The following is a 21,309-nucleotide window of genomic DNA, read 5'->3' as shown; positions in this document are numbered from 1 at the left end:
CTGCTGAATTCCAGAATAGCTTTCTAGACTCAGGGGTACACTGGACAGAGCAATAAGCCAGTCTAAAGGCCAGGTCCCAATGCGTTGCTCTTGTGTTCTTCAAGCTGCTGTTGAATTTGTGGCCTCAGCCGACCGTGGAGTAACTTTTTCCTGAGGTTTGGATGTGCTCGGATTAACAAACTGTTGTGATCCAAGAGCATTCAGAGCGTGTGCCTTCTCCGTGTAGCACACTGTTTAGGGGCCAGCTGCTGCTTGGCCTGGTGTTCTGGCATAAAGCTGTCTCCTTGTGCTCGTCTTCGAGACTGTGTCTTTATCAGCATTCATTTCTTTGTGCGAACCTTCTAGCATCTCACCTTGGGCATGTGGATGGCGCTGGGGACCACATTTATGAAGCAGAGCAGTAATTCTTGGCCTTGCTGTGTTGGGTGAGAGGGGACCCTGTGAACACTGCTCAGCTCTCTCCCCCCACTCAGGAGCAGGACACGCCATCAACCAGCAAGGTTGATGATGGCAGTGCTTAAAACTTCTAGATACAGTGCAGGCTGGACCAGTGCTACTTTTGGTTTCTTTCTGGAGAGGGGAGATAACTTGAGCCAGGTGCATTTAGCAAGTATTGTTGTTTGCCACACGCAGAAAGTGTTGTGGAAATGGTTTTGCCCTTCAAGGGAGGTTCTGCTGTGGGAACTTGCTGGTGGTATGGTGTGTCAGGCCTTTGTGCGTCACTGGGCCTGTGTGGCTGCAGTTCAGTAAATGGGGCTGGGAGGGAAGGCGCTGTGGGCCAGTGACTCCATCGAGGGGGCCGAGTTCCTCTAATCCCTGGTTCTGAGGCACCCTGCAAGCCTCTGGGTGCGTATGGTTCCTGGGAGAGGGGGAGCAGCCTGCGTGCAGGTGCCTTGATGGCAGCTACCTGCGTGGCAACCGTGCCCGGCCTCCCAGGAGGTTTGCATCTGGAGGCTCCAGAGAGAGCTGGCCTCCACAAACAGCCTTAGGGGAAGTGGCTAGGCTAGAGACGACACCCTGAAAGGACCAGACCTCTCGGAACAAGTAAAGGTAGGAAGGAAAAGGAACAACACCAGACGGAGAGAGCTAGAAGAAATCATTTCGGAAAGGGGGTCAGGTATTTGGCATTTTTTTGTTGTTGTTGCTGTTTTTAAGATCTGGTTGAGGTGAGTGACTTGCTGAGAAGTGTTCTCGTTTCCCAGGGCCGACCCCTCAGTGTCAGATGTGTGGTTTCTGGTTCCTTATTATCTAGGGTTGAAAACTTTTGGCCCTCTGTTTAACTTTCTTTAGTTTTATAATTAAAAAATAACATAAGAGGAAAAGCTAGCCCTGCGTGAACCTTTCCACCTTTCTGTTGTGCCATTCTGACAGTTGTGAACCATGTTATTGATGGTGCCCATGACTTAGAGAAGGGGCTGGAGCGTGTCTGCTTGGGACTTGATGCTCACTTTTGTCTCTGTGTTCTTCCTGGTGGAGACAGTGTACTGACTCCTGGACATCGGGCATCCGGTGAGGACAAGTGTGGGCTCCGGGCACTTGCCAGCTGTTGTGCACAAAATCACAAGTATGTGCTGCTCTACACTCCGGTGTGGTGTGCTTTCTGATTTTATTGCTACTTAGCTCATTTAGAACTACCTTTCAAATGGAATTGCTGAATTATATGTGCTGTTTTGACTTTTTCTGGTAAATAGAATATTAGCTAGGTGGTCCTGAAGTACCAGCTTAAAGCAGTGTTTGTGAGATCAATTTTAAGAATACAATTTTTTTCTTTTGAAACAAGGCTTCTATTTTGATACACTTGCTTATGCTCGGCACTGACTCGCCAGCCCATGAGACCAAAGTTCTGTGTTGCCTTTGTCGCCCGCCAGTGAGCTCAGCAGTGCTGCCAGGCTGCCTGTGCGCGGGGCCCCTTGGCTCCCGGTGCTCAGCGCAGCAGCGTCTGGGACGTGCAGACAAGAGCCAGCTGCAGCCAGAGGGACCCGTTGCGCTCGGGGCTTTCGGGGCCCCTCCTTAGTTTATACAGGTGCTGAAGATGATCACCATGTCCCCTTGAGATCGGTAGGGGCGATTCTTTTCTGAAAGATTGGGCAAACAGAGAGAAAAAGATGGTGTTGCTCGGGGAGAGTCAGCAGTCAATTTGTAGAAGCGTGGGTAGGAGCCTTTGATCCGTGAAAGACATGTGGCCTTTGCTAGGTCAGCCTCACCTTGTTCTGGGGTGGTTGGGGTTTCGGGTATGCTTCATGCTGGAGATGCTGCTGAGCCGGAGACTGTGTGTGTAAACCTCCAGCCTTTCCATTTCTTTCCAATGCAGTCTTGTTAGTTTCAGGTTGTGCTGGTAGTTTTAGGACTAAATCCCCAAGGAGGAAATGCATGTGAAGGATTCAGTGTGGTCTGTGGGTCTTTCCCTTCCATCTGAGGTCACTGGAGTTGACTTGTATAGTGATTGTCTGCTATCATTCGGGCATGTGGCTTTATTGAAGGCTGTAGCCTGGTTAGCCCTTATTTGGTAAGAATTTTATTTTTTATTTTTTTCATGTTTATTTATTTTGAGAGAGTGAACGAGAGAGAGCGCATGCGCCTGCGTGAGCGGGGTAGGGGTGGAGAGAGAGAATCCCAAGCATGCTCTGCACTGGCAGTGCAGAGCCCAACGAACTCCCAAACCAACTCACAAACCGTGAGATCATGACCCAAGCCTAAATGAAGAGTCTGACGCTTAACCGACTGAGCCACCCAGGTGCCCCTTGGTAAGAATATTTTAATTCCAAAACGTACTTTTCGTCTGTCTTCTCTCCTCACTGGTCCTGAAGTGGTGGGTTGTGTGTGTGCTTTCCTCTCTTGTAAGCCATGGCTAAATGACATGGTCGCTCTCCTCACCCCGCCGTGGGCAGTGCTCCTTTTACATGACGTGGCTCACCCCATCTGCTGATGTCTCTGGGTCTGTTGTTGGGGTTCCCAGTGCGAGCTCAGATGGGGCGTTCTGTGCATTTCCCTTTTGCATGTGGTGTCTGAAAAGCTTGAGGAGCACCGAGGGGCTCCTGCCTTCTGTCGGGGGGCTGGTGTGGGACCCATGCTGACCTTGCTGTCGTCCGGGATGAGCAGCTGTGCATGTCTCAGGTTGTGCTGTCAGCAGCTTCCTTGACACTTTGTGATGGTTTGAAAATCTGTGTTTATGAACTTCGAGAAGATGACGTATAACGGAGGTTAGTAAGATGGAGATAAAACTTTGTTGTGCTACATAGAAGATGAGTGAGATACACACCAAGCCCAACAAATAAACATGTAATCAACTTTGAATTTGAAGGATCAGTGTCATTTGTTTATTTCGAAGATCAGTCATTTATTTATTTAACAAAAAAATTTTTTTAACGTTTATTTTTGAGACAGAGAGAGACAGAGCATGAATGGGGGAGGGTCAGAGAGAGGAAGACACAGAATCTGAAACAGGCTGCAGGCTCTGAGCTGTCAGCACAGAGCCCGATGCGGGGCTCGAACTCACAGACTGCGAGATCATGACCTGAGCCGAAGTCGGCCACTTAACCAACTGAGCCACCCAGGCGCCCCTATTTATTTATTTATTTATTTATTTTTAATTTTTTTTTTAGCGTTCACCTATTTTTGAGAGAGAGAGAGAGAGAGACAGAGCATGAACAGGGGAGGGGCAGAGAGAGAGGGAGACACAGAACCTGAAACAGGCTCCAGGCTCTGAGCTGTCAGCACAGAGCCCGACGCGGGGCTCGAACTCACGGACTGTGAGATCATGACCTGAGCCGAAGTCGGACGCTTAACCGACCAAGCGACCCAGGCGCCCCCCTATTTATTTATTTTTAAATTAAGAAGCAGTTCTAGGGGCACCTGACTGGCTCAGTCAAGCATCTGACTCCTGATTTCGGCTCAGGTCATGCTCTCAGGGTCGTGGGTTGGAGCCTGCTTGGGATTCTCTCCCTCTCTCTCTGCCTGTCCCCCATGAGGCCCCGTGAGTGTTCTCACAAAAAATAAAATCTAATTTAAAAAATATATTTAAAAAGTATGTTTAATTTTTTTAACTATCTTACAGAGGAATTCTAAGACTGGTAGAAAACACTTTCTTAACCATTTGAGAGTAAATTGGGCACATGAATCCTCATCACCCTTGGATATTTTGGGGTGTTTCCCACAAATAAGATACTCTTCCTCCTTAACCACAATACAACCATCAAAATCAGGATGTTAACAAGAATGCTTTGCTACCTTCAGACCCATTCACATTTCACCAGAAGAATCCACTCAGAAGCACACAATAACATTTCATTGCTGGGTCTCTGTAGTCTTCAAACTGAAACATTTATGGGGCTCCTGGGTGGCTGTCAGTTAAGCGTCCGACTCTTGACTTTGGCTCAGGTCAGGATCTCACGGTTTGTGGGATCAAGCCCGCGTCGGGGCTCTGTGCTGACAGTGTGGAGCCTGCTTGGGATTCTCTCCCACCTGCCCCTCCCCTGCTTGCACTCTCTCTCTCAAAGTGAATAAAACAAGCATAAAAAAACAAAAACCAACAAACAGGACTATTTATTCCATCTTGCCTTGGCTTTCTTGGTCTCGTCATTTAAGGAGTACAGACACTTATTTTGTAGAATGTCCCTCGGTGTGTATTACATTTTGATTGGATTCAGGCTTTGTTATTTTGGCTGGAATAGCACAGAAGGAATTCTGGGTTTTCTTTGCATTCTGTCAGATGGCACACAGGTTCAGTTTGTCCCATTATCAGTGGTGCTCACTTTGCTGATTAAGGTGGTGTCTGCCAGATTCTCCATTGTGGAGTCTGTGTCATTAATAAGTACATGCTGGGCAGCTACTTACAAAGCTAAATATTTGTTCCTGTCAAATCTTCATTTTGGTCATGTGTCTGTATCAATATAGGCTAACCGTTGCCCATTTTACTTACATTATCAACCTTTATCATTACTTACGGTACTGTTCATATTGACTGGAGAGTGCCCCCCTTAAAGCTGGCTCCTGTGTCCTTCTGAAGCTTCCCCCATATTTGTTTAGAAACTCTTACTTTTTGGTACAGCAAGACACTCTGGGCTCTTCACGTACCTTCCCTTCCCTGGACCTGGAATCAGCCTTGTTCTTCAAAGAGACCTCCTTTTATGGCAAGTGGTACTAAGAGAAGCAGAGTCTGGACACCAGGTAGGTTGTTGTTGAAGTATTACTGACCCAGGTCCTCTCGGTGGAGAGAGCCACAGAATGTGTGTGTGTGTGTGTGTGTGTGTGTGCGCACATATGTATACACAGGTACCCATATGCACACGTGTGTGTTTATAACACAGTCATGTCTACTTTTATCTCTCAATTGCAAAACATGAGTTTTTCTCTCTATTGAAACACATGAGTTCATTCCAGTCCTTCCAACTCCAATCAGATATGTTGGTGTTCATTCCAGTTTCTCCCTTTTAAATCGGTAGCTGTCTTTTCCAACGATGATACTCCTAGATTCCGGTATCCCTTAATGTATTTGCTTATTTGAGTAGTCAACCCTGTGTGTTACCAATCTCCTGCACGGATGTCTTCTGCCCTCTTCACCTCACTCAGCCTCTGCAACGTTCCCACCCCATGGAAGTGGCCTGCCACTTCACCTGGGCTGTGAAAACACCAGTGATGTGGACACCCCCTTACAGGGAAGCCCATAGTCTATTTTTAAAAAATAAAGCCCTGTATACTGTTTTTGCTGTCTCCAGGTCATTACCTGAACCGTTGTTTCATTGTTTGAGACCGTGCCTACTGTGGTTTGGACATGTCACCGTGTCGTTACCACTTGCTCACCTATGCGAATTTGTGTTCTTTCTAGTTCTTTGCCTTTGACGGAGCTTCTGTGAGTTTTCTTCTGTGTGTTACACCTATGCCTTCTGCGTTCTTCTGCAGGTGCTTCTGGAGAGTGGCTTCTTTGAAGTGTGATTGCCGAATTGGATTGTGTGTCTGTTTCTTCATGATGTGTTTTTAAATTGCCTTCTGGTTTTACACATCCTCAATAGTCAAGTAGCCTGTTTTTCCTCGCCATTTGAAAAATTGTACCACTTTTTTTTTTTTTTTTTTAAGTAGGCTTCATGGCTAGTGTGGAGCCCAGCAGGGGGCTTGAACTCATGACCCTGAGATCAAGACCTGAGCTGAGATCAAGAGTCAGATGCTCAACCGACTTAGCCACCAGGCGGCCCCCAAAATTGCACCACTTTTATTCATGTTTGTTGATCTCATAAAGGGCTGAGTGAAGATGAACGTCCATTCGTGTTTATGTGTGGTTTGTATTACTTTTCTATGAACTGTGTGATCACATCCTAGCTTGTTGAGATGTTTGCCAAACAGAGAACTCTTACTTGTATCCTAACTTCTCTAGTAGATGATCTGTGCTATATAAAATTCTTAACCTCTTACGAGGGTCAAATGAGTCAATACCTTCTTTGATGATGTCTACAGTCTGTATCCTCGGTAGACTTTTGTGCCCCCAAATCACTGGCTTTTCTCCTCAATCTTCTAACTCCCTAAGGCTTGATTTTTTACTTTCAGATCTCTAATGCAGTTGGAATTTATTTTGGTGTATAGCATGAGATAGAGACCAATTTTTATATTTTTCCAAAATGGAAATTTGTTATTGGCCCACTTCTGTCTGTTGCTATCCTTCCTTACTAATTTGGAGGGGCACTTGTATCAAGTGGTAAACTCCTAGTACTCATGAGACTGTTTTATTCATACTTTTCCCTCTTTCTTAACCAACACCAAGTACTAGTTACTATTGCTTTGTCATGTGTTTTGCTAGTCTTTGAATCTCAACTCTTTTTTTTTTTTTCTTTTGAGGCTAAATAATCTAGGCAGATTTTAGGTGGATTTGGGAACTTTTTTTACAGTAAAAAAAAAAAAAAAAAAAGCTCCTGGGATGTTGGGTTAGTTTCTTAGGGATGCCCTAATAAATTGCCATAAATTTAGTAGCTTCAAACAACACAAATTTACTCTCTCACAGTTCCGGAGGTGAGAAATCTGAAATCTGGCAGGGCCACACACACCCTCTGTGGGCTCTGGGGGAGAAGCTGTTCTCTGCCTCATGTGGTTTTTGGTGCCTGCCTCTACACTCCTTGGCTTATGGCCACATCACTCCAGTTTCTGCCTCTGTTGTCTTACAGCTCCCTTTTCTGTGTGGGGTCTCTCTGCTGCTCTTTTATAAGGGCACTTAAGAGTGGCATTTAGCACCTGCCCAGATAATCCAGGGCAGCCTCCTTAAGATCTTTAACTTAATTTGGAAAGACTGTTTTTTCCAAATAAGTTAACATTTGCGTTCCACCTATTAGGAGCTGGTGCCTCCGGGTGGACGTTTTCAGCCTACCACAGATGTTACTGGGCATCTCCTTGAGGGTGTAGATGAACTTGGAGGGGACAGACATCTTTGTGAGAAGTCTCTTGGACTGAAACCTGGCATCATCTCCGTGATATGGGCCTTTAGCGTGTGTTGTGTGTGTGCTTGTGTGTGCTTTGTATGGCTGATGTAGTAAACTTTCCTTTAGTTTTCCTAGCTTTTTGTTATAATAGAGGGGACTTCTAAGATGGTCATCTGCAAATAGTGACATTTGTCTCTGCTTAATTACGTCTACTTAGGTTGCATATTTGACAGTCTGTGACAATAGTAGACATCCTTGCCATTTGGATACTTTTAGCTTTACACAAACATGATATATTTTATCTCTTGGAAATATTCTTCATATAGCCTTTTCCTTCTATTGCTGATGTTAAATTCAATAGGAAACAAGGAACAGACACTGAATTTCCACATTCTTTTGAGCATTTTTTAAATGGCCCTCTATCAGGGTGTGTGTGTGTGTGTGTGTGTGTGTGTGTGTGTATGTATGTATGTGTACGTATATGTATATATGTTCTCTTTTTAGCTATAAATTTGAGATGCATACATTTCCTGACATTGAATCCTTACTGAATCCCTAGAACAGACCCTAGTTAGTCATGATGTCTTATTTTATAAACTAAGTGCTGGATTTATTGGTTTGGTGTTTTGTTGACTTTTCATGTTTGTAAACTGGTTTGTAGTTAAGATCTTTTCTCTGCAGCACCCACTCATTGATTGGGGAAGCAAACAGTGCCTTGATTTGCCTCTGGGGGCCACCCTTTTCACCACGTACAAACTGTGTGTTTTGGATGAAAGGGCCCAGCTGCATGGGTGGACCCTGATTGGCCACAGCTAATAGACATATCCTATCCCCTTGGTCCCTTGACTATGGTTATTGGTCCCCTGGTGGGCTTAGAACCCAATTAATGCCAGTGAGATACAAAAATAAATTTGTTGGGGCCCCATGGGGCAAAGAAGCTCTTACTTCCTTGGGAGCTACCAGAAGATGTAATTACTGCCATTTGTAATGGTTCTTATTTCAAAACCAAGCAAGGATAGTATTGTATCATTGTGACATTGTATTCTCTGTGTGTTCTTTTCTTTGTAAGACTAGCAGGAGTTAATTGCTCTTTCATTGCTATTTTCAGAAAAACTGATTTTGGTTTTGATCCATCAGGTCAACTATTTCTTGTTTTTGTTTTCTGTCTCACCAGTTCTTTTATTTTTTCTACTTTCTTTGATTTTCTCTTAACATTTGACTTGAATACTTAGCTCATTTATCTTCATTTTTCCTTATAATAAAACTTATACGTTTGATTCACCCTCTGAGTACAGCTTTGGCAGCATCTTTTTAAAGTTTGTTTATTTATTTTGAGAGAGAGGGAGGGAAAAAACTTGAGTGGGGGAGGGGCAGAGAGAGAGAGAGGGAGAGAGAATCCCAACCAGGCTCTGTACTATTGGATGTGGGGCTCGAACCCACAAACCACAAGATTATGACCTGAGCTGAAACCAAGAGTGAGACACTGAACCTACTGAGCCACCGAGGCGCCCCACCTATAAACCAACTCTAACAATTGTCACGTTTTGCCATTTTTGGTTTGTTTTCCTCTGCCCCCCCCCCAAAACATTTTTAGTTTTGAGTATTTTATTTCATTAAAATTTTTTTTTTAATGTTTATTCATTTTTGAGAGAGAGAGAAAGAGAACACGCACACAAGCAAGCAGAAGAGGGACAGAGAGAGGGAGATGCAGAATCCAAAGCAGGCTCCAGGCTCTGTGCTGTCAGCACAGAGCCCAACATGGGGCTTGAACTCATGAACTGTGAGATCATGACCTGAGCTGAAGTCGGATGATTAACTGGCTGAGCCACCCAGGCGCCCCTTGAGTATTTTATTTTAAAGCAAATCTCAGATTTTGTGTTACTTGTAAATAAATACTTTGGCATATATCTTTAGTAGAGGAGGGCTTCAAGAAGTCATAGCTGACAAAATTAGCTGTATGTTGTTAATATCATCCAGTATCTATTGTGTTTGGTTTTCTCCAAATGTCATATTAGGGTTGGTTTGAATCAAAACCTAAAGAAGGTCTCTCCACACACTGCATTTCGTTGGTGCCTCTTTTGTCTCTTTTAAAATATATCACAATTTTGGGGCGCCTGGGTGGCGCAGTCGGTTAAGCGTCCGACTTCAGCCAGGTCACGATCTCGCGGTCCGTGAGTTCGAGCCCCGCGTCAGGCTCTGGGCTGATGGCTCGGAGCCTGGAGCCTGTTTCCGATTCTGTGTCTCCCTCTCTCTCTGCCCCTCCCCCGTTCATGCTCTGTCTCTCTCTGTCCCAAAAATAAATAAAAAACGTTGAAAAAAAAAAATAAAATATATCACAATTTTCTTTTTAAATGCCATTTATTTACAAAAGCAACAGGGCCATTTGTGCTGTGGAATTTCCCATATTCTGGATTTGGTTGATTCTATCGTGGTATGTGGTATGTTTCTGTGACCCTCATATTTCCCATAAACCAGTGGCTATGTCTAGATGCTTAATTTGTTTCGGGTTTGATGCCCCCCTGGAGGAGGGGGTGAAGTGGAAGGGAGGAGAGGTGTCGAGAGTGTACCCTACACTGTGCTGTGGACCATATTGCATTATAGCAGCAGGCATCACGTCTGTCATTTGTGATGTTAAAATTGATCAGTGGTTACCGTGTCAGCAGGCTGATTCCGTTATGTTCTTTACCAACCAGGGATCTAATGGGTTTAACTGCCTTTTTGCTTGTGTCCATTATTATTTCATTGGTGTATTAGTTTCCTTTGGCCGCTGTAACAAATTACCACGGACTCGGCTGAAGTCCGTCTCACTGGGGTAAGTCGTGGTGTCGTCAGGGTCTCCTTCTGCAGGCTTGTAGGAGAGACTCGGTTAAAGTACACGATTTTGAGGATGCTTGTGATTACACTTAGGTCCCACCTGTGCAATGCAAGGTACTCCCCCCTACCCCCCATCTCAGTGCTCTTAAGCTAATTCATCTGTGACATTCACAGGCTTCAGGAGTAATGACGGGTATCTCGGGGGACAGTGATTTAGCCTATAATTGGCAAGTGCAAAATGAAGATTTTTCTATTTCTGCACTTATTAGCATTCTCTTATAAAGAAGGTTTCCCACCTCAGTTGTGGTTGCTCCGTGGTATAGTTCCTTCTCGTCTTTATCGCTGTTTAGTGTGCACCAGGACTAGCACCTTCCAATGTGACAGAGCATTTTTGTGGCTTTTTTTCTTCTAGTCTCATAAACTTATGGATGTGTATATAGTTGTGTGTCAACCCGTTACAGCCATTTTTTGAAGCTCTTGTTATTTCCCCAAGTTGGCTCTGTGTTCTTTGCATGTGACCCTGTTAGTCTGTAACTGCTTCCTTTCTGTCACAGCAAGGTGTCCCACCTTGTCCATATTCTTGAGCAGACCTGAGGTTTTTCTGAGGAGCCCTGGCTCCTTTTAGTGGCATGTGGTGTTTGGATGCCACAGTCCATATGCTAGGTAGGGATGCTCGCTGCCACTGTGTTGTGTTAACCATAAAAATAAAGCAGCATGTTAAAAATGGATTTCGTTGAAGAATAACAGAATTACGATCGCAGACGTGCAAGCTATAGCAAAAGGGTAGGCGAGTCCGACAGAGAAGAGGAACGTAGTGAATTATTACTCACTGAGCCTATCCATGTAACCAGCATCAAGAAGGACATACTTTATTTCTAGAGTTTGTATGTCTCTGATTTGTCTGACTAAAAAAACCTATGAATTGTGCTATATTCAGATGAATTCGGCCTCCATCCCTTTCCCCTCCCTTCCATGGACATTGTTTCCTTCCATCCTCTCTTTTTAAAAACACGAACAGATAAGTATATACTACGTGTGTGTGCGCACACCCAAGTGTGTGTGTACAGAGGCAGTATTTCTGATTCTTTCTTAGAGGAAGGCAGCATACCCTCTATACCTGCTTGCTGTCCTCTGTTGCCTTTGTTATTAACTGTAAACCCTGGAGATCACATATACTAGTGTGGGAAATCTCTCCCGTGCCTTATATGCTGCATGTTATTTCATGGCATGGATATAGCATGATTTGTTTAGTCAGCCTCCTCCTTAATGGAAGTTTTGGTCGTTTCCAGACTTTGTTGCCTTTTTGTTTCTTGCTGTTTCTGCTGCCGCCCTTCTGTGTAATCCTTCCTTCGCACAATAGGTAGAGTCCATTCCAGATAGCTGCTTAATGTCCGCTTGGAGTTGGCCTCGGTTCTCTCTAGTCTGGCGCCCCATGCTGATCTGCCCTACTGCTTCTTACCCTTGACTCCCTGTGTCTTCACCCTACATCCCTCTTTGGTTGGTGCTGATTTTCTAGTAGCGGGGTTAATAGTGTGCTCTTGCCCCGTGCACCATTCTTTCTCAACAGGTGAAATGTCTCGGTTCCTGCTCCCCAGAGGCCCTTACGGTATGGTGGCCTGCTCGGAGTCCAGGATATCAGGTGTCTGCCTCAGGACAGAGTAAGATGTATCTGCTTTGGTCTGTGCATTGGACTTGTATTAGTGCACCTTTATGTTGAATTCTTCAGGGCGACAGCTATGCCAGGAATTCTTTAAATCTAAAAGTGAGGTTTGCTCCCTAGAGCAGACTCAGAAAGACGGTACTGGAAGAGATAATGGAGTCCCACCTCCTCATTTGACAAGTGAGAAAACAGGCCAAGTGAAGAGGTGTGACATGTCTACGCTGAGTGTCCACCAGGGCTTAATACCCTAAGGGGGGAGAATCCAAAAACTTGCTTTTTCTGATACTTGTTTCCTTGTGGAGAGGCATTACATTTCCATTTGGATAGGACTGGTTCCAGTTTAGGTATTTTACCCATGGCTTTAGCTAACTTGGTATCTCTACTCTAGCATAATGTTGTATAGGGATGACCTAAGTTCATTCTAGCTCATAGACCTTTTCTTTTTTTTTTTTTTAATTTTTTTTTTTTTAACGTTTATTTATTTTTGAGACAGAGAGAGACAGAGCATGAACGGGGGAGGATCAGAGAGAGGGAGACACAGAATCCGAAACAGGCTCCAGGCTCCGAGCTGTCAGCACAGAGCCCGACGCGGGGCTCGAACTCACGGACCGTGAGATCATGACCTGAGCCGAAGTCCGCCGCTTAACCGACTGAGCCACCTAGGCGCCCCGCTCATAGACCTTTTCTATGTAGATTGGAGGAAGAAAAAACATCTTTCAAGTATAAATTGTTGCCTTTGGTCAAATTGTAATTATTTTGTTTCTTGTAGTTTTAATGGGTTTTCCAGGCAGAAGATCAAAAGCATTTTTTTTAATCGTAGGACTGAGGGGGGATACTGCCAGAGCCCTCCTCTATAGGCATTCCATCGCTGTCATGCCCTTACTGTCCTCTTCCCAGAACCACCATTACCTTGAGGTGCTTGCCGTGGTCCCCAGTCTGTCACCACTGTGAAACCTGTGGCATTCAGAGACACGAATGACCCAACGGTCACTGGATGCATTTCCACCTGGAAGTACTTGGTTGCTGTAATGAAACGAAGAGTTTTAGACATGGAGGCGACCCTCAAGAGGGGTCTGTCTGAGCAAGCGGTTGCCACGTGGCGGGCGTGCCTGCTCCGGTGACTGTGCTCACTCTCAGGGGCGGTTTTCTGTCTGCCCAGGGGAGACGTGTCTCTGCGGTCTCTCCCTGTCCCTCACTTTTCCTAGCTGTGTGTGCTGGGAGCTGGGCGGAACTCACCCCTTCTATCCTGCTCTTCGAATATGTAAAGACCGGCTTGGGTATCTTCCAGTTGCCGGGGGCTTTAATAAGTTCGTGTAAGGCCTCCTCTCTCTGCAGTCAGCAGTCCCTCACAAGGAAGCGAACAACAAAAAAGTCTTACTTCGGATTTCTTGCTGATAGCACGGTCTAATAAAACAGCAAAGAAAATAATTCTTGTGACTCTGTCTTTCACTGATTTGTGGTAGCTAATGCTACTTAATAATACCTCTTTATTTCCCTCTCCAAATGGAAGTGTCTTTGTGGAAAAAGTAAGGAGCATCATCTGATACAGAACTAGGCTTCTCCTGCAGGTAATCCACATGAGCACTTAGCATATGTCCATCCATCATTTCTAAACCTTTTAAAATACACCTTTTTTGGGTAAGTGCTAAAAGAAATACATGCTCTTTTTACGTGTGCTCACCTCCCAACTTCATAAAATGGCTCCTTTTTCAAGTCAGTAAGTGTCGTCCCCTCTCCTCTATCCAGCTCTGATGCTCGTGTGCCCTGGTGCCTGGCTCTGTGCTCCCTGTTCTCCTCGGTGGCTCGGCTACCCTAGAAGTAGCTCGTGGGTATTTTATGTACATACAAGCATGTTTCTGTCTATGACACTGCTGGCTATGTAGCTATAGGATACAGAGCTACCCCTTTCTCCGGAGTTGACTCGGACACTGGTCCTACGGTTGAGGGAAGGACACTTACTCATTCACCAGTCTTTGTTTTTTTAATGTGTATTTATTTTTGAGAGAGAGAGACTGGGGGAGGGGCAGAGAGAGAGGGAGACAATCCCAAGCAGGCTCTGTAGCTGTCTGTGCAGAGCCCAACACGGGGCTCAAACTCACAAACTGAGATCATGACCCGAGCTGAAATTAAGAGTCACATAGATGCTTACTGAGCCATCCGGGCGCGTCCCTCCCCCCCCCCCCCCCACCCCATCCCCCCATCATTGGTTGCAGGGCTGCAACCTAGTATCCGAGGGTCTGCTGACTGGATTCTACATAATCTCTGTCTATACAAACCAAACATAATGTGTTACCTAGGACATTCAGCATCAGTTTCTTTTAAGTGGATCAAGAACTTAAGACACAGGGCAATTAGAATATCACATTCCTTGAGGTTTTTAAGAATTGTTCACCTAACTGACATAATTCTTTAACTCAACCTGCCCTCATTGAGAACTTTAGTGTGATAAGTTGAATATCCGTAGAACCATCTCACTCTTCTTTCCTTATTGTATTATTTTTAAATTATGTGGTTACATACGTTAACAGTCAAGACTGGCATATACAGCTTTGGGAGCAAGCATACACCATCCCAGGTGGGGGCTGGATTTCAGGGCGTGCTGGAGGCCGTCAGTGCTTGGAGGGTGGTCCGTTCCTCTGTCTTCTGGTCGGTGGGGACTGGCTCACTCAGCAGGTTAGTTAGAGTAGACTTTGGGCCCCGCCGTCATCTGTTTATGCAGCCCCTTGCTAATAGAAAGAACACCAACGTCCAATCTTTTGCTCCTGCAGAAATGCTATAGTACATTTGTTTTTTATCACGTATGTGAGCATATGTGGGAGAAATTCTAAGAAGTAGGAATTGCGGGGTCAAAGAATATTCGTATTTTAAGTTACAATATATAATCAAATTGCTCTCCAAAGAGATTTCCGTCAGTTACTCCTCCAGCCATAGCAGTTTCCTGTACCTTTTCTGACACTCATGAAACTCCATTTTTGCCAAACCGAGAGGCGTAATGTAGCCTCTTTTCTTACTTTGAACTTGCGTTTTCTTTTGTGCAAATCAAAGTTTTCTGCATTTCTGTAAAAGATGGTTGTATCTTTTGCTCTTTTTTTGGTTGTTAATGGGTTTTTGGAGTCCTTAGGAGAGATGCTGTGAACTAAACTTGGGCATGTCTTCCCTGGAAGTCCTTGAGAGCGCTCCCTGTGCCACACACCCCAGGGCGCTTGTGGCCGTGGAGACACGACATAGTACCCATTTTGTGTTCCTTCCCCTCATCTATTTATTTTAAACAAGAAATTTGTAGTAAATTGATTAGGGACTTTTTAAAAAAGACTGATATAACGTTTATTAGCAAGAAAAAACTTTTTGTCAGATTACATTTCTGCTTTGGTTTGGAAAGCCAGCTCTATAGCACTGTAATTCAAATAAGAGTTTCACATAGGATTTAAAGTTTTCTATTGTCCACCTTAAAAATGCAAAAAAGAAACAAGTGAAATCAAGTCAATAATGTATTTTGTTTAACCCACTCCAAAACATTGTTTCCTCATGTAACTGATAGAACATTATCAGTAAAGTGTTTTACGTTTTTCACATGAAGTCTTCCAAATCCAGGGTGTATTTGAGGTGTAGAGGGCTTACCAGTTTGAACTAGCCACGTCTCAAGTGTCAGTAGCCACGTGTCAACGGTATATGCTGGCCAGCATGGCTCTAAAGAGTAGTTTTCATTTCATTTCTATGGAAATCCATTAACTTACTCTTTTGAACCTAACATTTGTCCCGTCCGCTTTTTTTTTTTTTTAAATGTTTGTTTTTTGAGAGAGAGAGAGTGTGTGGGCGCATGCACGAGCAGGGGAGGGGCAGAGAGAGAGAGGGGGAGAGAGAGAGAGAGAGAGAGTTTGAGAGAGAATCCCAAGCAAGCTCCGTGCTATTAGCACAGAACCTGACGTGGTGCTTGATCTCTCAAACTGTGAGACCATGACCTGAGCCGAAATCGAGTCCAGATGCTTAACCGACTAAGCTACCCAGGCACCCCTGTCCCATCTGCTTTTTAAAGAGTTATAAGGTGTGCTTATCTGACACATGTTCTTAAATTAGACTCTAAATAAATGCTACTCTTTACTCATCTGTATAAAGATATGCTGGTGGGCACCTGGGTTGCTGTGTCGGTTAAGTGTCCGACTCTTGATTTCGGCTTAGGTTATGATCTCACAGTTGTGAGATCGAGCCCTGCGTAGGGCTCCACGCTGGGCGCAGAACCTGCTTGGGACTCTCTCCTTCCCTGTCTCTCTGTCCCTCCCCTGTGTGTGCATGTTCGCTCTCTCTGTCAAAATAAGTAAACAAACTTAAAAAAATGCTGATCATTTCAGTATTCATAAAATTAATGTAGTAGATTTCATTTAGTGAAATTAAATGCGGATATTCCCATACAGTGAGATACCTATTGTAGGGGAGTTTATCTTTCTTGATCTTTTCAGCAATTTACAAAGGCCTCAGAGGTTTATAAATGGGAAACTTGTAAATGTTGAGAGCTTAAACAACTTGTCAAGGTGACCCAAATAGGATCTGAGCAAGATTCTGAACTTCCGTCCTGACAACAAGCTTGGTGTTCTTTATACAGTCTGTTTTCACTGTGGGTGCCCATTATGACTTAGTTAAAACGTAGGTTAAAGAGAAATACATGAAATCTAGTGCCACTGTCATTGAAGACAATTGTTACCCTCTCTGTCACTTCCTGAAAAGAAAGGACACCGATGCATTTAGTAGGGAGAGAACGAAGGGGGGCAGTGGAAAGCGTGGATGGTGGCTATGTATTTCTCTGTCGTCTGAACTTGGACTACTTTATTTTAGGGAAACAAGGCCGCCAAGTTGAATGTACTTATTGTAATAAATATTATTTCCGAGCCAAAGAAAGGAACCTAGTTTTGATGTGTTATTAGAATATGCTACCAGTCAACTTGACACTGCAGTTTATAGCCGAGCATGAAGAAGCTTCATGGTACAAGGATTTTTTTAGTATATTTCAGCTATCGAGGGGGATGAGAACATACTCTTCTTTGCCCTGGCCCACCTACCACACTCATTATGGGAGAGCAGACTGTGAACACTCCCATCCCTTAGTGCCAACTTCTTACAGGACTGCGGGGCCTCTGAACAAGTTACCAAACCTGAGCGGCTCCCACAGCCTTGGAGATGTCCACTCCAAGGACATCCACTGTTCTTCCTGACCCTGATCAGCATGGCCCACCTCACTGGGTCCTGTCAGGTAATTAGTGAAAGCGAAGAGGGTAAGTAGTCTACATTATGCACCTTAGTTTGTTTATCTGTGTTTATCCATTGACAGGCCGTTCAAAATTGTTGGCTGTTGCTAACAGTGTGCTGTGATGACCAACATCCTTGCATACACTTCCTTTACTCACGTGGGAGAGCTTTTTTCCATAAGTAGAAGTCTGACAGTAGGGTTGTGTCCCATGGTATTTGCATCTTTGGTCTTAGTTGGCCTTGTGAGTGGTATATAAAGTAAGGGCCTGTGCTTTTTCCTCATCTAGATAACCAGTGTTCCCAGGGGCATCAATCGTCAGTTCATCCACAAGGCCATCTCTGATAAAAGTGATGGCTGGCTGTTAAGGTGGCCAGGCTCGGTGCCTCTTGTCTATGTCATTGTTCTCCGTGTCTGTCCCTACGCGAACACCACACTGTCTGAAGTACTGTAGCTGTAAAATCTCCGAGCCGTAATCGGCTGTTCGTGGCCTTTGATCTTTTGTAGAAGATTTGTTGCATAAATACAATTGCATATGTAAGTAGTTTAAAAATTATATACAGAAATACAGTATTATAAAAATGGTATGTAGAAATACTGTTGTCTAAATAAAAATTGCATAAAATCTAGTTGCAAAACTCCACACACACAGCACACCCCTTTTTCAGGTACAAGTTGCATTCGCACTGAGTTTCCAGTCTGACTAGGGGAGAAGGACAGTCTTTACAATTGAGTCTTCCTACATAGGTAAATGTGGCATTTCTCCATTTAGTTAGGTATTTTCTGTATTTTGACAGAGGTTTTTAGAATACTGTCTACAAATTTTACTATTTTCTTACTAGACTTATTGCTGATGTTTGGTGCTGATGTTTTGGAACTTAATCGATTTTGCGTACTGATCTTATTTCCAGAAAACTTTTAGTTCTAATAGTGTGTCTGTAGATCCTCCTGGATCTTGTACTTAGTTGTACTGCCCGTGAGCACCTGCAGTTTGTTGTTTACGGTTCTCCTATGTTTCTTTTTCTGGCCTTCCTGCCCTAACTAGGATCTCAAGTGTAGATGTGCACAGAGAAAGTGCTCTGTTTCAACCTGTTGTTGTCACGATCCTGAAGTGAATGATTCTAATGAGGGCATCTGGTAGACAGCAGAACTAGCATCTGGTTAAGGAAGCGCCCTTGTATTCCTCCTTTTTATCAGGAACGGGCGCGTTCTCTCAGATTCTTCATTGGCATGTTTTGAGGGGAGGAAATCATTCTTGCCCTGGTGTAATAACATGGGGAATTACTTCATCTTTTTGATACTGCGGCACCTCGCATTGTTGGAATAAAATTGGCATTATCATTATATATTACTTGTTTTGACTTTCTAGATCAGTTTGCTAGATTATTAAGTAGACAAAATTCATACATTCATGTTAGCCTTGTCTGGGAAAGTATTAAAGTCCCCTAGCTTTGTGAGTTGAGTTGGGAGGGTAATTTCTCAGGGCTTCCTTGCAAAAAAAAGCATCTGGGCCTGTCTCTGTGTTGAGGTTTTTATATTTGTTTCTTTGAAAATTGGGGGAGAATTGGTTGTGTAAACTTTCCGTTTCTAACAGACTCAATTTGGGTGACTTGTTTTTCTGGAAGTTGCCTGTTTAGTCTGTTTTTCAAGGTGTACATGTGTGCACGTGTGTTCAAGTTTTTGAACTCTGCAGACTTCTGTAGAGTTCTTCTATGATTTTTCAGAGTCTGTGCCGTGGCTATAGTTTCAACCTCCTTGAATTCTTAGTATTGGCTGTTTATACTTGTTCTTATTCTTTTCCATGTCATTTTTTTTTTTTTTTGGTCTGTTTTTTTTCAAGACTCAGCCGGAAGTTGTATTCTCTCCCGTGTATGTCTTTTATTTCATTAATTTCTTAACTGTATTTATTTCAACTTTCTTTAGGTTTTCTATTCTTCTAATTTCAGGAGAGGATGATTAAATTTTAACTTTTTTCTCTTCACTAGTATGATGGCTTATGACTATAAACTTGTCTCCAAGCAGCACTCTGGCTTGATGCCCAAGTTTGCATATAGAACTGCTTATTGTTCAGTTCTAAATATTTTCAGATTTCTTCTTTGTCCCATGAGTTATTTCGAAGAAAGCTTTTAAATTTCTAGGCTTCTTAAAATTTTAAGTTGTCTCTAATTGATTGCGTTGTAGTCAGAGAATGTTGGTTATGCTATTAATTCTTCGCCATTTGTGTTTGTTTGGCCTTAGCTGCTGGCCAGTTTTTATAAAAGTTCATTACGATTGAAAAGAACATGTTATTTCTAATAATTGGGAAAATTGTTGAAATTTTTTCCAAGAAAGTAGGTTTATTAACTGCATTGTTTTAATTATCTATACATTTTTAATCTTCATAATCTGTATTACCAAAAGAGTGAGTCTGTCTTCCTCTGTAAGTCCTCCATACGTCAGCTTCTAGTAACCTTCCTGCTTTTACTGTATATATTTTGTAGCTGTGTTTTTAGATACATGTATAATCAATTGATTGGGATGTTTTATTCTTGAACTTAATAGTGTTTCTTATCCTACAGCCTATTTTAGTTAGTATGGCCAGCTCAGGTTTCATCAAGTTAGAATTTGCTGGGAGTATTCAACCACCCTTTATTCAGCCTCTGGTCCACATGGTTTAGGTCGCTAGGTAGCTTATAGCTGGATTTTGTATTCATATTACATTTTTACCACGTTTGGATTCGATTCTTCATCATATTTTGTGCTTCCTTTGTCTTGCTTTTTCGTTGCTTGTCTTTTACTTCTTCTGCTTCCTATTCTGCTTTCTTTTTTCCTCTCTTTTAGTTAATAATATTGATACAAAGTATGTAACTGGCAATCATGTATATTGTAATGACTACCTCTGTACCTGCCACCTAATTCAAGGTCTAGAACATTGCCGGTAACTTCTGTTTGGATCAGAGTTTGGTTTTTGGTTTGAAAGTTAAAAATTGTGCATTTACTAGATTGTCTTTAGGTTTGCATCATTTATTCAACAAGGGCTAAAATTAGTATCTCTGACCTCTTCTCAAATAATCTTGAAATACAGCAACTTCAGTTTCCTCCTTCTACCTCCTATCTTATTGCTGCTTACAATTTTAATTGAATTTTGTGTTTTCATTTCTTCCACATTGTATTGTTGTTATTAGTATATGGTCAGTGCTTGTTTCACTTTGGCTAGGTATTGGTTTCTTTCCCAGTATTCCCTCCTGCTTTCATACTCTTCTTGCTAGAATATGTTCTCAAATAGTTATTCCAGCACTTTATCCACTAATAGTAATGGCTTTCTCTTCATGTACATGTGTCTCCCGTTTCATTCTTGTCCTGAAATGAAGTGAAGGTACCTCCTTCAGCATAGTTTTCAGGTCTTATTTCATTGTGCCCTGGTGGGCAGTGTGCTCTTTTGTGGTGTTCCTCTAGATAACCTGTCTTGTCACTAGTTGCTTATAGGTTCTACTCTTGTCTTTGTGGTCTGAGGTTTCACTGTAGTGCATTTCAGTGTGGATTAAATGGTGCTGCTAGCTACCTGTTCTCTTACATGGGGGTTGGATGGGTGTCTTTGCATGCTAGAATATTCTCTGCTGTTTTTTCAGTATTGCTCTGTTCTTTATAACTGTTTCTTTCAGAACTTCTATGGGGCACCTGGGTGGCTCAGTCAGTTGTGTCCAACTTCGGCTCAGGTCATGATCTCACAGTTCAAGCCCTGCGTCGGGCTCTGTGCTGACAGCTCAGAGGCTGGAGCCTGCTTCAGATTCTGAGTCTCCCTCTCCCTCTGCTCCTCCCCTGCTCATACGCTGTCTTTCTCTGTCTCAAAAATAAATGAAGATCAAAAAAAAAAAAAAAAAAAAAAGAACTTCTATTGGACAGATGTTGGACTTCCACATCCTCTTATCTATAGTTCTTAATCTCCTTCATTTATTCTATTTCTTGACTTTTTTTTTTTTAAGCCATCTTTATGTCTTACATCTCTAATCACTTTAGGGTTTTTGGTTTGTTTTTTTACAGTCTCAATCGGATAGTTCTGTCATCTGATGTTCTTGAGTCCACTCCAATTTCAGTCTTATTACTTTTTGAATTTTGGACTTAGAGCCTCTCTACAGTGTGGGTAGATTTGTGGATATCCTTTGTAGCCTGGTATGAGGTTTTTCTGCTGAGTGAGATTGGTTTCTGATTTGCTGATTTCT

The 21,309-nt window shown here is 43.2% G+C and overlaps 1 protein-coding gene across 2 annotated transcripts in view; it reads left to right on the top strand.

Moving 5' to 3' along the window:
- LOC102951095 (high density lipoprotein binding protein) overlaps window positions 1–21,309 on the top strand; it is a 73,777-nt gene that overhangs the window by 9,161 nt on the left and 43,307 nt on the right. Inside the window, exon 1 of one of the 2 annotated variants that reach the window (XM_042995925.1) lies at window positions 5,048–5,166. The exons of the other annotated variant lie outside the window; for it this stretch is intronic. The gene's annotated coding sequence lies outside the window, so the exon portion shown is untranslated. Of the gene's footprint in view, window positions 1–5,047; window positions 5,167–21,309 lie in introns of those variants that run through there. 2 annotated transcript variants of the gene reach the window in all.

The sequence above is a fragment of the Panthera tigris genome, chromosome C1, assembly GCF_018350195.1.
Source record: "Panthera tigris isolate Pti1 chromosome C1, P.tigris_Pti1_mat1.1, whole genome shotgun sequence".
In the NCBI taxonomy this organism is placed as follows: domain Eukaryota; kingdom Metazoa; phylum Chordata; class Mammalia; order Carnivora; family Felidae; genus Panthera; species Panthera tigris.
Note: the sequence above shows the minus strand (reverse complement) of the source record. Positions and strands in the feature narration are given on the sequence as shown.